The sequence below is a fragment of the Trichechus manatus genome, unplaced genomic scaffold (genome assembly GCF_000243295.1).
Source record: "Trichechus manatus latirostris isolate Lorelei unplaced genomic scaffold, TriManLat1.0 scaffold00320, whole genome shotgun sequence".
Taxonomy (NCBI): Eukaryota; Metazoa; Chordata; class Mammalia; order Sirenia; family Trichechidae; genus Trichechus; species Trichechus manatus.
In genome coordinates, this window is record NW_004444256.1 from 192,411 (window position 1) to 208,267 (window position 15,857).

Here is a 15,857-nt window from a genome sequence, read left to right on the forward strand (position 1 = left end):
CATGTTCTGGAGGATCAAATGAGACAGAAGGCCCAGGGTCATCTTGTATAGCATCTACTGCTCGTACAGAGAGGTGGTAGTGATAAAAGGATGATGAGAATGTTAAAGGCAATCATTTAAATGAGAGCATTTACTTTATTCCAGATACTCTTTTTGATTTAATGCTTTCCAACGTATTTTATCCACAGAACAACCCCACAAAGTAGATATTGCATTTTCCAAATGAGAAATCATGACTTTCTGAGGTTAAATATCTCATTAAGATCACATACACATTTAATGTTAGAGATGGAAACTTGATTACTTCAAAGACCATTGTCTTAACCACTCTACTGACCTGACTTTATTGCAGAGTGGAATCTCGCAGGACTATATTCTGAAATTTGTAGTTTCATGAAATTCCAGGGAAACTTAATTATAACCCCTTGCTTTGACAGATGTGCAGCTTTAAGAAATGAGACATTGTAAATTTTACTTCAGTGGGATGTTGCTGGTTAAATTAGAGGTTGTAGCACTCTTAGAGGTCTTCCAAAGTTCATGTTCAGAGGTAATTTCTGCTCCATCATAAATAAACTAACCTCCTACTGCATACGTGGTAAAGTGGAAAGGTTAGAGAGCTGTACAGGTTTGGAATGAAACTTCTTTATACACTGCACATAATAAATTAAATTATGTAAGTCGGGCTTGGCAGCAATAAAATGCCATGGTATATTTCTGTTGGCTGAAACTACCATCTTTGTTAGAAAAGTTCACACATAGGAGGCGCCCAAAACCTTACTTGAATAAAGGTTTATTTCCTGCACATTGATAAGACTGTGTGGAAAATTTGCTACGCAAAATTGACCCTGCAGTTATTTAAATTTCTAAGACTCTAAAGTTATTACCTTCAGTACAATATAGGGCTTATGTTTCTAATTAAAATTAAGTTTTAATAACTCATTAAGTAAAAATGAGTTTATTTTAAATGATGGCAATTAGCATCAGTATAAGAATATTAATTTCTACTTTATTTAATAAAATGTTTTAATAGCTAGGTGATAAATGAGATCTTAAAAGTATTTTGGTGAGAGGGTAGTTATAGCATAAAAAAGCAAAACCAAAAAAAAAAAACCATGCCGTTGAGTCGATTCTAACTCACAGTGACCCTATAGGACAGAGTAGAGCTGCCCCATAGGGTTTCCAAGGCTGTAAATCTTTACAGAAGCACACTATAATATTTTTCTCCTGCAAAGCAGGTGGTGGGTTTGAACCATTAACCTTTCAGTTAGCAGCCCAGCACTTAACCACAACACCACAAGGGCTCCTTATAGTATAGCATAAACCAAAACCAAACTGGTTGCCATCGAGTCAATTTCTACTCATAGTGACGCTATAGGACCGAGTAGAACTGGCCCATAGGGTTTCCAAGGAGCAGCTGGTGGATTCAAACTGCTGCCCTTTTGGTTAGCCTCCAAGCTCTCAACCTCTGCACCACCAGGGCTCACAGTATAACACGGTAGAGGCAAAAGCAGCATTTTGGAGTCAAGCAGACAGGTTTCACTGTAGCCTTAATGTTTTCTAGCTCTGTGACTTTGACAAGTCATAAAAACTGTCCAGGTTTGTCTCTTCATTTGTAAATATGTGATAACATTACCTAGAAGTCTAGAATATGATCTTCATGAAAGGAATAATTTCATCTGTCCCATTTTCCATAAACTGGTATCACCACTAGCACTGTGCTCACACACAGGAGGTGCCAACAACCTTAGCTGAATAAATAATTATTTACCCTCCAGAACTGTTTTGTAGATTAAGATAAATTATGTGAATAATGTAGCTACCACAATAGTTGGCAAAAAATACATATTCGGTGAATGTCAGTTATTTGCAGATAGATTTTTAATATTCTATTTTAAATCTTTTAGCTTTTGTTACAGGAAGCGAAGAGAAATTAGTTAACAAAAGGCAAAAAAAATTACCACTGAAATCAATGAAAATAAGAGCCACAAGGAATATTCATTTCAGCACTTTAGTCCAACATGAACTAATGTGCAAGCTTAGAAAGTTCAATAAGGTCAGAGATGTAGGAGGCTCATTTAGACTGTTAATGATTGATTAGCACCAACAAAACACAATACAGGTGAAAGATATTACATATTGACATTTCTGATTTCTTACTGCATATATTTTACAAAGACAATTGCTAAGTAAAATATAAAATGTATGCCTGGACAACAGAATTGGAGTGGGCATGGTGGTGAGTTATCTTGTCTGAAAAACTAAAATCACTTGCAAATCTTACATATAAATGACTTGTCTGCTCAAATGGTTATTCCTTCAACAGATATTTGTTATTCCCTGCTACCATGGCAGGGCATTACATATTTTTATATCCTTCCATAAATTTTACTGTAGAACCTTAAAAATTCTAAGTATGCAATCAGGGCAGAAGAAAATAGGAAAGAAAAAAAAGGGGGGGGTGGCTAAGGAAGACATTGTCAATCTTTAGATAAATGTAGATTTGTTTCCAGGCAAAAGATTATAAAGTTTCAGGACACTTTAATCTTTTACTTTGGGGTGGAAAGATTGGAGTCATCATGAGTTGGAATTGACTCAGCAGCAACAACATGAATTTAGAAGTAGAATTGAAGAGCCAAATACAGCCATGTGTACAGCTGTTCACATTGTACACTCTACATCACTAGGGACATCATTCATATAGATTGCAATATGAATATCTCTCAATGTAGTTATGCAACATTTCTGCCCTGGAGCCAGAGGTTGGAAGAGGGAAACCATTATCAATCTTCAATGCTGTTTCCCTGTTTTTCACTTCCAGTACTCAGTAATGTCATTTATTTGCCCTCATACTGTATTTAGACTTTATTGTTATTCTCATTATTCTTCACCCATACTAATGAATAAATGATATCCATCTAAAATGCAAGCTTTCCAAATTTGTAGATTAACAAGCATGGAATAGCAAAGAAATTTAATTCTAACCCTAGAGTTTCAGGCATGAGTAAGACAAAGGAGAATTATTTTGGGCACTGAAATCCATTCATCATCCATTCCGTTAATAAATGGAACATTTTTAAAATAAAGACTTCCTGGCTCCATCTAGAATCTTGTCAGTCAGAAGCTCTGGTATGTAGAACCCAAGAATCTGTATGGGCAAGTTCCCTAGGTGATACTGAATGGATATCACCAGTCCATGGGAACAAGTGCTATAATGCTTTAAAATTCCCTGTGGGCGACTGACTATTCTACTCTGTACTGAGTAGGGTCCACAGCTGAACTTAAAATTTATGGTTTGCTTAGATTTGGAAACATCCGTCAAATGAAGGGCACAGTAACAGGCCTTTTCTCTGAGTCACATTAAGATATACACTAATTTAGGGGATTAAGATTTCAGTATCTTGAACAGTTTGTCACTATTCATAGACAATAAAGAAGTTAGCTCATCTAGTCTAATATAACACAGGAAACTCTTCTATACAACAATCATTTCAACTATTTCATATTTAGGAAAATCACTGTCTTATTTTATTTTTCCCCCAATTTACCTTTTATTTCTAAATCAGTTTAAATGCCCAGAAATGTCTTCCTCATATTCTATCAAAATCTGACGTTCTTTGTGTTCTATCCATGTGTTCAAATACTATCTCATGAGACTATGAAAAAAAAACACCCCTTTCTATATCATAACATTTTGATAATTTGAGAGAGCACATGTTTTTTTCCCACTCTTGCCTTTCATCCTTTCTATAGGTTAAGCCTCTATTTCTCTTAGAACCTAGTTTCTACATATGTTGATCTCCTTTGTGAGTTTGTCAGCTTTTTAATACTCTTCATGGCATCCGTATTCAGCATTGAAGGCAACACTTCTTCCTTCATTTGCTTATGCAGGCAGGTATTATCTACTTTCTAAACTGAAACTTTTATTAAAAGGGCATCTCCCTCTCTTCAGTCTCATCTCGTTACTTTAGTACTTTAACTGGAGTTTAAAGAGAATGTCCTAAATCCTCATTCTGTCATTCACACATTAGCTACACATCCAACATGTTAATCTCAGAGTGTGTGTATTCTTTTATCTCTCTCAGTCATTGATAAAAGTATTAAGTAGGATGGTGCCTTAACATGGTAAGGCTTTACAATCCTTATTTCATTCTGTGATTTTATTCTGTAAGAAATATTCTAAGTGGGCCTACAAATGTGACAATCCTTACAAGGTTATGAAGGAAAAGATAAATTACTAACTATTCTATCAATCTTCTATTAATTACAAAAAAAAATCTGAATTAAATATAGCAAAATGTTAATATTTATTAAATCTAAGTGGTGAATATATATTTTTTGTACATTATTCACCATACTTTGCAGTATGTTTGAAATAGTTCATAATGCAAAACACTGGTCTCAAACATTTGATATTTATTATAACAAATGTGAATATCTCTTATGTTTCTATGCACATATATGTATAAATATACTGTTCATCCTGGAAAAATTGTTTAATTCCTGTACTGTGTCTATTGATTAAAATTGTCATGACCAACAGTACATAAGATGAGGAAAACAGAACTTCCCTTAAACATTTGGAAGTCATAGACATTGTTTATATTCTTCTTTTTTCCTTTAATATTTGGAAGAGATTCACTTTGATAAAAGCAGTTAATGTTTTAAATTAGATAATAATGTCTACAAAGCACTTATAAGAGAGCTAACCATGTGATAGCTACCATTTTTATTAAGAGTAAGTCTAAATGCTTTTTCATTATGCTATGAGAATTTATCAAGAGGAAATAACATCCATAATACAATGAAAGGCTTCCATTATTCATGCATGGATACAAATTGGCTGAGTTCTAAGGGAATACATCTTTCTTTATAAACTACTAATCTTTGTGGTGCATTTAAATATATAACTTTATTTCTGAAAAAGAGAATTGACAATTTTTTTTTGATTAAAGTTTGTACTGAATTTGTAGCGATCTGCATTGTAATAAGAAAAAAAAAAATCCCAATTTTTTTTTAAGAAAATTTCAGTTTGGTATGATTATTTATCATGTGAAGTTAAAATCATGCTTTTCCTCTCCTGTTTTTTTCCGTAAACAAAAGTCACAGTGCCAAGGTCAAATTATAAGAAATAGTAAAATTATATATTTTTCTTCTTTTTTGAACAGAAATAGCAATGCCAAGTTCAGTTTGTTCCATTGGTTTTAAGCCAAATAAATAGAAAAAATAGTGACAAGCCCCGTCACATCATGTGTCATAAGTTTCTATTAAAGTCCTTCTGTAAATTTCAGATCCCTGAAGCTGTATGAGACAAGATTGCTCCTGAGCTTTAAAAGTCCATATGATAAGGGAAAAGGGAAGAAGGGCAAAGGGAGGAAGGAGTCCCAGTGGCCTTAAGAATGAAAACATATGTGCCTATACAGAAAAGTACATAGTTAGATACTATCTTCTCTCAATTAATACCAACATGGGAAATTCTTTCTCTCAGCTCATTGTAATAAAATATCATCTTACAATATGACATAATGGGTGTTAAAATGAGGGAATCTCACCTTCCTGTATGGCTTAGAAATACAGAAGTCAGAAAGTAGAGGAATAGAATAAAAAGAAAGAAAACATTTTTGGCCTTAATATTTATGCTTTACAAATAATATTACTAAATCTTAGATGGTTGCTCTACTTTCTTATGGATTAAATGTTTTTTTCTTAATGATCCATTGGTTCAGCAAAACTTACTTGAATAAATTAAATTCTAAGTTCACAAATTGTATCATATTTTCATTTATTTTAGAAATATTTATTGAAAATCCACTGTGTTCTGGGTTGCTATCATCAATATAAAATAAAATTGACTGTTGGAATAATGCTATTTAGCAGAGCTTATTTAAAGCCATGCTATATATTTCTACATCAAGAGGAAAATTATTTGTTGAATTGGAATACTTAAAAAAATTATAGAAAGGCCTAAAAATAGAACAGATATGCAGCACACTGCCGAATTTTTGAGGTACTTGTAGAGAATTGGTAATAAGTTATGGCACCAAGTCACCATCAACCTGAGTAGGGACCCTGAATAGTTAACCTGGGTTTAAGACATGGCAAATTCCCAAATCATGATTCTCAGACTCACGGGCCTTTCATATATACTTCTAACCTTCTCAGCATAAGTCATCTGCAATAGCTGTGTCTTTAACCATGCTTCATGAGATGGTCTTTTCTCTATTTACCAGTCACTTTTCCCTTGGGTTCCTTTGCAATCATCTTGGATATACAACTTCTTTCCATTCCTCTCCCACCAACCCTTTGAGAACTAGAAGCTTTTACATCTGTTTGCACTTCTTCATCTTCCTGACTGATCATCTTGGTTTACTTTTGAAATGTCTACACCATCTCTGTTGGGTCATCCAAAATCTCATTCTGAGATTATTCTTCTCTTCCAAACATTTTTTTTATTGAATGTTTAAGTGTGTATCAGTGGTACTGTATAAACAACTTTCTGTAGACTCGGGGTTAAAACGAAGCGAAAAGAATGTGGTTACAAAATTCTAAAATGGAAATAGTTGTGGAGATCCAAGTGTGAACTGTCACCCAGAAGTATTTAACCATAGTACCACAGAATGCAGCAAGTAAACTATTTTGATTCAAGTTTGATACAATAAGAACAAGCTTTAATCTGTTTAACTCTCGGAGTTTTCCAGGAACTGGTCCTGGCATAATGCAGCACCACAAAAAAATAAAAAATTATATATATATATATATATATATGATCTAGAAAATCAGATCTGACAAGAAGCCCCATTTTTATGACTCTTGAGATAATTTTAGTTCACTAACATCTCTAATGTCAATCCAGGGTTTTGCTTTGTAATTATTAGTACCAGTTTCTTGGAATTACTTAAGTTTATGTGATAGCTGCACTCAGTACAAAATGGGAAATCACTCAATGCCAAAAACAGAACTTCCAAACAACCATTGTTTTCCCCATATGAAACTTAAAAATAAATTATCTCCAATGGCAACATAAAATATTGCAAAGAATACTATTAGACAATCTTTTACTTCGTCCTCTACAACAGAGTTAAAAACTCCTGTACCGTAAATAAAATTATAATGCTAAATTAGAAATAAATACTTATAAATATAACCTGGATATGCATTAATAAGCAACTAAACAAAAATATTCACCCTTCCCAAAGTTCTAGAAATTGTACCATCTTTTTTTGTTGTTGTTGTTGTTGCTAGTGCACCAAGATAGATATCCAGATTCATCTGGAAAAATAAATCATTTCCCACAGTCCTTTGCTTCAATCCATCCTTTCTAGTTGAATAGCCTTCTAACTGCACTATGACCTTCTTCACCTCACCTCATCTCACCTTTACCTATCTGATGGTTTGTTCTAGTCAATATATCCTAGGCTTTGATTTTTGTTTCCTACAAGAATCTGACTATATTCAGCACAATCGCTTTTCATCAATTTTATCTGTGAGTAAAAATAAAAATCTACCTCAACATTTTCCATGTAGAGTATGTTTTCATAACTGACAAAGAACAAGATCTTATTCTATGCCACAGATTAACAGCATGCAATTAAAAATCATTTCCCTTTATCAGAGATTGCAAATCAAACACAAAGTTAATAACTCTAAAATGAGCCTATCTTTCTCCTGTTATTCTAGCAAGTGGGAGGCAAAACTTCGGAGTTCCAAAACTGTTTTACAAGATGCGTGTATTTACTTTATAGGAACATACATGCAAAATACCTTCATTATGTAATTAATTTTCATAATGCTTACATCAAGATATCTAAAAAAGAAATATAATAAAAGCTGCAACTGCAAAAGTGGCCAGAAACTGTCTGTGGCTTAAGGTAATAGGTATTACTATTGCTTTTATTTCTCTCAAAATATGCTTCTGTAAACTTGGTAAATTTGGTTATTGCTTAATTAAGCTATTTACAGCTCCTGCAAGTAAACATCTGTGTCAATGGCTGCTTATTTCTTTGCTTTGTTTTGATTAATATAATGAACTACAAGGTTCTGATTGGGCAAAAACAAGCATAAGGCAGTGCACGTCATGTGAGTGATGTCCACAGTCCCCGAGACAAGTGGGTCATTCAATAAGTATTCAACAACATGTCTGCTAATCTATAAACATGGTTGCGGGGAAGCATAAATGCCGGTGGCAATTTTCCCTTTTATTTTTGTGGACTTGTTTGATTCCTGTTCATCGACGTTTTTTAAAGAGACCAGGACTTTTAATAAAGAGTGACATACTCAAGGTCATCCACCAGTTCACTGATAAACACATGATCCACGCAACCACTGTGTGGAGAGAGCCACGTTCTCTCGCTGGCTACCCCTCTGAATCACTTAAGGGTGGAAAGATGGCATTTCTTCCCCTAATTTTCTAGGACATGATTCTACTGTGAGTAAACTACCTTACAATGAAATAAATACACTTTTTACAGCTGCTACTTAGTAGGCTGAAAAACGAAATCTGAAAGCCTGGAAGAATAAATCTTTGTAGAAGCATTTTCCCATTTTCCTAAATGAAGTGTCATAATTAGTCAATAAATACTTACTTACTATCTTCTACATGCATAGCAAAGGATCCCTGGTGGCACAGTCGTTCAGAGCTCAGCTGCTAGTCATAAGGTCAGCGGTTCGCACCCACCAGTGGCTCCACAGGAGAAAGATGTATCATTTTGCTTCAGTAAAGATTACAGCCTTGGAAACCCTATGAGGCAGTTCTACTCTGTCCTATAGGGTTGCTGTAAATTCAAATCATCTCAAGAGCACGCAACAATAACATGTATAACAAAGAGATTAGGCTGTAATCACAGTTGTTTGCCCCCCAGGGGACACTGTATGATATCTGGAGACTTCTTTGGTTATCACAACCCAGGGAATGAAGGTGTTCTACTGGATCTACTGGGTAGAGGCAGGGATGCTGGAGAAGTAATCAACCAGTGGGTTCAGTTACTAAAGAGAAGCACAGCTTCCGCTGGTTTGAGGATGGACAAAGACAAATTTCTCTGAGTCCTTCTGATACTGTGGATGTTGTGCACATTGTTAATAACATCGCTACAAGGACAAATTTTGTCAGAGTGTTTCTTGTAAAGTTTCTTAATGCAAATGAAAGATGTAACACTAAACTGTGACTAGATAAGAGCAATTCCACAGGGAGGGTGTTGAAAAAGGTTGTCGAAAGTGTAGATCTGACTGAAGGTTGAAATTTAAAACACCTAAAGAGGACTTAAGGGACAAAATGGGTATGATATTTAGGTCTCTTCCTGCCACTCTTTTATGAGATGGCAAAGCCACTCCTAGGATGTGTGAAGCCCAGGCAAATATTTGGTGTGGGGTCCCTGTCCATATAAACAAAACTCAAACAGATTTCACAATACACACACACACAACGCACACGCGCACACACACTTTACATGAAGAAATATCAAAATGAAACAATTATTGGAACAATTTCTAAAGCAGTACTAACAGTTGTTAGGTTGATATATGATCGGTGAAAAATGGAGAAGGAAGTGCAAGTAAAAGCCATTATGTTTTCAGAAAAAGTAACACTATCAGCTTCATGCAGGGCATACATTATTCCCTGGTAATACGTTACGCATTTCAGAAGATGTAATAATGGGCCCCCAATCCCCTCAAATTAATCCTTTGGAATAAATTCCTGGGAAATATGGCTAGTTATCTTTCTAAAATGTATTAAACTGAGTTCATTTTAATAAATTTATCTGGTATTATTCCAAGTAAGTCTAGAAGGCATTTAAATTACTCTTCACACACTCTCTTATCAAAAAATAAATTATTTAACCCAGAAAAGAATTTTTCTGACACCAAGTTAGACAACTAGCAAATGCTTAGGTTAGTCAAATTCAGTTGCTATTATTAACAGATCTTTAATTATTGCTTTAATATAAGATAGTAAAATGACTTCCCATCACAATTCACCCTTGAGATTTCAAACAGTGCCACAAAGCTAACTGATCTAAGTAGATGCTTGTTACTCTAGAAGTTTTACAGTCTGAAACCTCCAGTACTTGGCAGATAACTAAAGGCATGGTACTAAATAAGTCACAGGTCATTTTTAAGCATACTGATTGTCTAGTGCATTTAATAACTCTTTTTCCCCCCTGAATATTCAGAACTTTCTTTCACACATATATCAATTATTCAGGAATATACACACAAGAATTTCATTATCTAAAGAAAAGCATCAATCATTTGAGGACTAGATGGATCACACAAAAAGTTGTTCCTTCAGTAAGTAGTCTATTGGTTAAAAAAAAAAAAAGGACTACTGGTTCCTAGTACATTAAAATCTTAGGAAGTTCATAAACTCAAAAATGAAATTTTTTTCCTGCAATATATTCAACTAAACGATAAACTATCTACTCCCTGGAATCCCCTCCTACCACTTTTAAGCATTTCAAAAGAGAACAATTTTCTAATGCCTCTGTTAACTTCTCATTGGAAAACTTTCCTCTAAGAATTTAAAGGAAAAAAAAAAAAGACAAATTGCCTTGTGAGAATATCATCCTGGACTTTATTCGGTATTACTGGGGACACTGCCCGACAGAGTTCTGCATGCTGCTGAAGTTTATTTATCATTTAGCATCTTTCCTGTATTTGGATGATCTACTCTTTGAGAGTATACACCTAAAAAAAAGAACAATCAGCTAGGAAGCTGTGAGGGAAATGACAAATGATGTAAGAAAGTTACTGACAGTAGAGTAGAATAAATAAATCTAAATGAAATTCTTGCTTAGTCTAACAAGTCATATGCGATTAAGAGTTGGAATGGTATAAGTGAAGCATGATATGCATTTTTCTATACAAGTATTTGATGTGAAATATGCACCTTGTTATCTGTGATAATGCACAGATGATATAGATTTGGAGGACTAAGGCAAATTTGAGAAAAGCCCATATTTAGTAAGCACCTAGGGGGAAAGCCTAGAGGAGCTTAACTGTCTTCTGTACTGATTAATAGTCAATACTTGCTTCCTTTTTTCTTTTTTTTTTGATCCTCTGACCTAAGGCTGCCTTTAGATAAAACTATATACTGCTTGAAGGCTAGACTGGTTGTGTTCATGTCTGACTCTTCAAAGGCCAAAAAGAGCCTGACATATATTCGTGTTTTTTGAATCACAGCAAAATAGGTTCAATTTTGTCTTGGAGGCAGCTCGCTCACATCTGCGACGGCTCTCCGCTTTTCGCTAGATATGTCTTATTGCTCAGACAACAAGCCAGTCCCCTTTTTTGGATACTTAAAAACAAAACCAAAAACCTTTTAATCCATTATCTTTTCCATCGTTCAAAATTTTCCACTATTATATCTCCGAATTTATACATCCTTTCTTTACTGAAAAAGTTGAAGCCATTAGGCTCATGGGGTATCTCTTTGTAGTATCTGTCTCTATTTCTTTCTTCTCTCTTGTTCTCATTGCAGTGTCTCCATTTTCTTCCCAAAGCTTCTTCATCTCTACTTTTTGTTGGATTTATCCAGTCGTCTGTTTCAGAATGGAGTCCCCGGGTGGTGTAAATGATTAACATGCTCGGCTGCTAACTGAATGATTGGAGGTTCCAGTTCACCCAGAGGTGCCTCAAAAGAAAGGACTGGCAATCTACTTTTGAAAAATCACCCACGGAAAATCCTATGAGTCACAGTTCTCTACGGTCACCATGAGTCAGAGTCAATTCGACAGCAACAGGTACTGGTTTTGTTTTAGTACAAGGCCAGTTTTTCTGAACTGGGGTAAACAGCAGTAGGGGATTGGTAGAGGGAAAACACATAAACAGATGAAAAAGGGGCTACTGAGGAAGAATGAGGATTCCCTTTCCTTGAACCACATTATTGTCTCAGTCCTCAATCAGCCATCTCAGGAATTTTCAGTATGTTCCTCCCTACACTGATTCTTCTCCTCTGGCATTATTAAGACACGCATCTCACTTTAGCATATGAAGAAATTTCACTCCCTTCTGCTGCAAATCCTTTCTTCAATCCTAAACTTTTTGGAAAAAAAAAAAAACTCCTCCAAGAGAACTCTATTTAGTATCTTACACTATTTCTCAATTCCTGTATTCTGCCTTCCACCACTTCCTAGCTGTGAAAACTGCACTTTCAAAGCTCACTGATGTCCTCCTGATAGTTCTAAATTCAAAGGTACCTTTATTTTTTTTTCTTTCTCTGAACATTGGTCTCAGCCCTCTCCTTAGTGTAACTTTACAGTACTCTACTTTTGATTCTCCACGTCTCTCCTCCAACTGGTCTCACTAGTATACATTAATTCTCTCTCTCCAGGTTCCTTTCAGCTCTTTCTGTGAGTATTCGCCAAGAATTAGTCTTTCTTCTCTGCTTTTTTTTTTCTTTTTCTTTTAATATTCCTCTCTGGAGAGTCTATAGTTCAATAATCATACGTGTAATTGTTTTGTTAGGTACCATTGAGTCCATTCCAACACATAGCGACACTGTGTATAACAGAACAAAACACTGTCTGGTCCTGCACCATCCTCATAATCATTGCTATGTTTGAGCTTATTGTAGCCACTGTGTCACTCCAACTCCTTGAGGGTCTTGCTCTTTTTCACTGACCCTCTACTTTACCAAGCATGATGTCCTTCTCCAGGGACTGGTCCCTCCTGATAACATGACCAAAGTACATGAGACAAAGTCTCACCATCCTCGCTTCCAAGGAGCACTCTGGCTGTACTTCTTCCAAGAAAGATTTATTCATTCTTCTGGCATTCCATGGTATATTCAATATTCTTCACCAACACCATAATTCAAAGGCATAAATTCTTCTTTGGTCTTCCTTGTTCATTGTCCAGCTTTTGCATTCATATGAGGAGATCAAAAATACCATAGCTTGTGTCGGGCATAACTTAGTTCTCAAGGTAACGTCCAAATTGACATATTCTACTCTGCTCTGGCTACAATGCATCACACAAACATCACAACCATTTGCCTGAAATTCCCTTTTGGAACTGTCATCATCACTTCTCACTTAACGTTGCTAAAACTGAGCTCTTCATCTTCCCTCTAAACTGGTCTGTTTTAATGGCACTAATCCTTCAAGTATTCAGTTTTAAACTTTTGACTCTCTTTACTTCCTCCCTTTTATTACTCATTTATTCATGACATTCTCTGGATTCTTCCTTCACAGAAGCTCCTGCAACAGTTTCTGTCCAATAAGTGTTAAGAAAGCAGTTATAAAGAAAATTCACACACATCCAAACATGTCTCACACTCTTTCCAGTTTGGGCTTTTACTCAAAGCATTTCCGCCCACTTTTCCTTCTATTTGTACTTCTGAAACCTTAATCATTCTTGAAAGCTCATCTCAGACATCACCACCTCTAAGAAGTGTTTCTGAGATCTGCAAGGGAGAAATAAATATTCTCTTCCACCTAAACTCCTATCAGAATTTGTTTATATATTTAATATTGCATCTAACCGTCTGCCTCGTATGTGAATTATATATAAAGTATTGCTCTATTTCCAACCGTAATTAACAAGCTTAGAAAGCTGTGACGTGTCGTTTAGCCTCTCTTCCATGTAAGAAGACAGTGCTCTACACATAGTCAGTGCTTAAAAGCCTGTCCTAAATTAAATTAAACGGGGATGGGATTTAAGCGAGACCTTGGAGTATATTAATAAAATATTAAGAGATCTGTGTTCAAACGCAGCCTGTCTGAAATTCTCTTTGAAATGCTGAAAGGCTTTAGACACATTATTCAAGGAAATGAGAGTAATATAAGAAGGGATCAATTATCTAAAACATAAATACTGTCTTTTTTTTTTTTTTTAAAGTGGGGAATGGATATTAGATAAACCCAAACAAATCATTACCTTCAAGTCGATTCCAATTTGTAGCGACCCTATAGGACAGAGTAGAACTGCCCCATAGGGTTTCCAAGGCTGCAGTCTTTACGGAAGTAGACTACTACATCTTTCTCTCAAGGCTGGTAGGTTTGAAACACTGACCTTTTGGGTAGCAGTCGTGAGCTTAACCATAGCGCCACCAGGGCTCCATTAAATAAGCCGTCATAACTTAATGCTTCATTTATCTACCTGGAGTTTCCAAAGAATAATGTTTTTCATTGCGGTTGAGTATTGTTTTGTATGTGTGTGCGTTCCACTTTTTACCTCAACAATTTTATCTAAGTTGAGGAAATAAAGTGGGACAAAGCTATACTACATTTAGAATAGTTATCCTGCTAGTTGAGAGATCCAAGAAAGACTGTGATGCTTATAATGGTAATTCAAGCAAGAATCTTCTAATTCCTTTACATCTGAGAACCATTTCAGGTTTTCAAATACAATCAAATTTTATTCACGAAAAATTTTCTTGTGTGTGTATGTGGAATTTTGAAGCTTTCTAACTATGTGCAATATCTGGAAAATTTTTCTTATTTGTTCTGCATTTTTCGTGATTATAGTTATCACAAGCAATGCTGAATTTTTGTGAAATTTGTTTTTCAATTTATATTGACAGAATATCCAATCCAAAACTGAAGATAAATGATATTTGGTGAATAAACAATAAATATTTTCAACAATTTTTTGTAATACAACACTACATTACTTTGAAGAGGCATGTCTTCAACATATTACTTGGCATGTTTTAGATACAAAAATGCCTTTGGTGGCAATAATCAGAATCCATGGAATTCTGTGGCTCCTTACTTGTGCTCATCTTTACTTTTATTAGTTTAGGATCACAAAGCATTTACTGTACATTAATTTCACACTTGATACCTACCTAGCAGCATAAAAGCATTCAAATTCTGATTTAAAATGTTATACATGTGGGCAGAGGGAGAGTTGCCAGAGAAACTGGGAAAGTAGAACTGGGAGTAAGAGAAACAAAGCAAGTTGTAACTTCTTTTTGGATACTCCTAAGTTAATTGGATTTGTTTATATGGTAGCACAGTGGTTAAGTGCTTGGCTGCTGACTGAAAGGTCGATGGTTCGAACTCACCAGCCACTCCGTGGAAGAAAAATGTGGCAATCTGCTTCTGTAAAGATTACAGCATTGGAAACCCCATGGGGCAGCTCTCCTCTGTCCTATAGTGTCACTATGAGTCAGAATCGACCCGACAGCAACAGGGTTAAGTATCATTTTACTAATCAAATTGATAATGGACAAAAATAAAATCTTAGCTATTAAAATCTTCATTAAAAATAATTCATTCACTTGGTTTCGTTTTCCCAGGGACCTAAATTAAATACAGTTACCCATGCAAACTTAATAACAGCTCAAGTACGTGTAAGCTTTGTAAAACACTTGGGAGAAGCATACACTTCATAATAGACTTCTATACACAGTATTGAACAACCAACTCTACTTCTTTCAACAGTACTGTTTAGTGTCAAATACAAAATGAGAGCAGCAGAGGTAAAAAACGTTCCACCGTTTAATTTTTATTTGGCCTGTTTACAGTCAGGTAAACATAGGCTGTTATGAAATAAATTATTTTTATATTTCTTCACAAAATACCCTAGAAGAAGCGATAATTTTCTTAATTTAAAACTCAGCCTTTATTCTGTCCAGCAAAGTAATTATGGAAGCAAAACAAATCCACATTGTCTAATTAGGTCATTAAAAAGCACAAATGCGTCATGGAAGCTTTTCTCCTTGCCTAAGACATAAAGTCAGACAATGAAAGCAGTCTGGTAATATAGGAAGGTTTAGAATTTGTTTGTTTTTTTTTTTCCCAAAATAATAGGTTCTTTCATCTTTCTATTTCCCTAAGACTAAGACAGTTAATTTAGAGACAAAACTCTAATTAGTTCAGGGTTTTGTCCGATTATATTTCAAAATATTTAACCAAAAG

General features: G+C 35.1%; 1 protein-coding gene across 1 annotated transcript in view; it reads right to left on the reverse strand.

Annotated features, from left to right (window-relative positions):
* PDE3A (phosphodiesterase 3A) overlaps positions 1–15,857 on the reverse strand; it is a 369,019-nt gene that overhangs the window by 136,002 nt on the left and 217,160 nt on the right. The window lies entirely within an intron of this gene.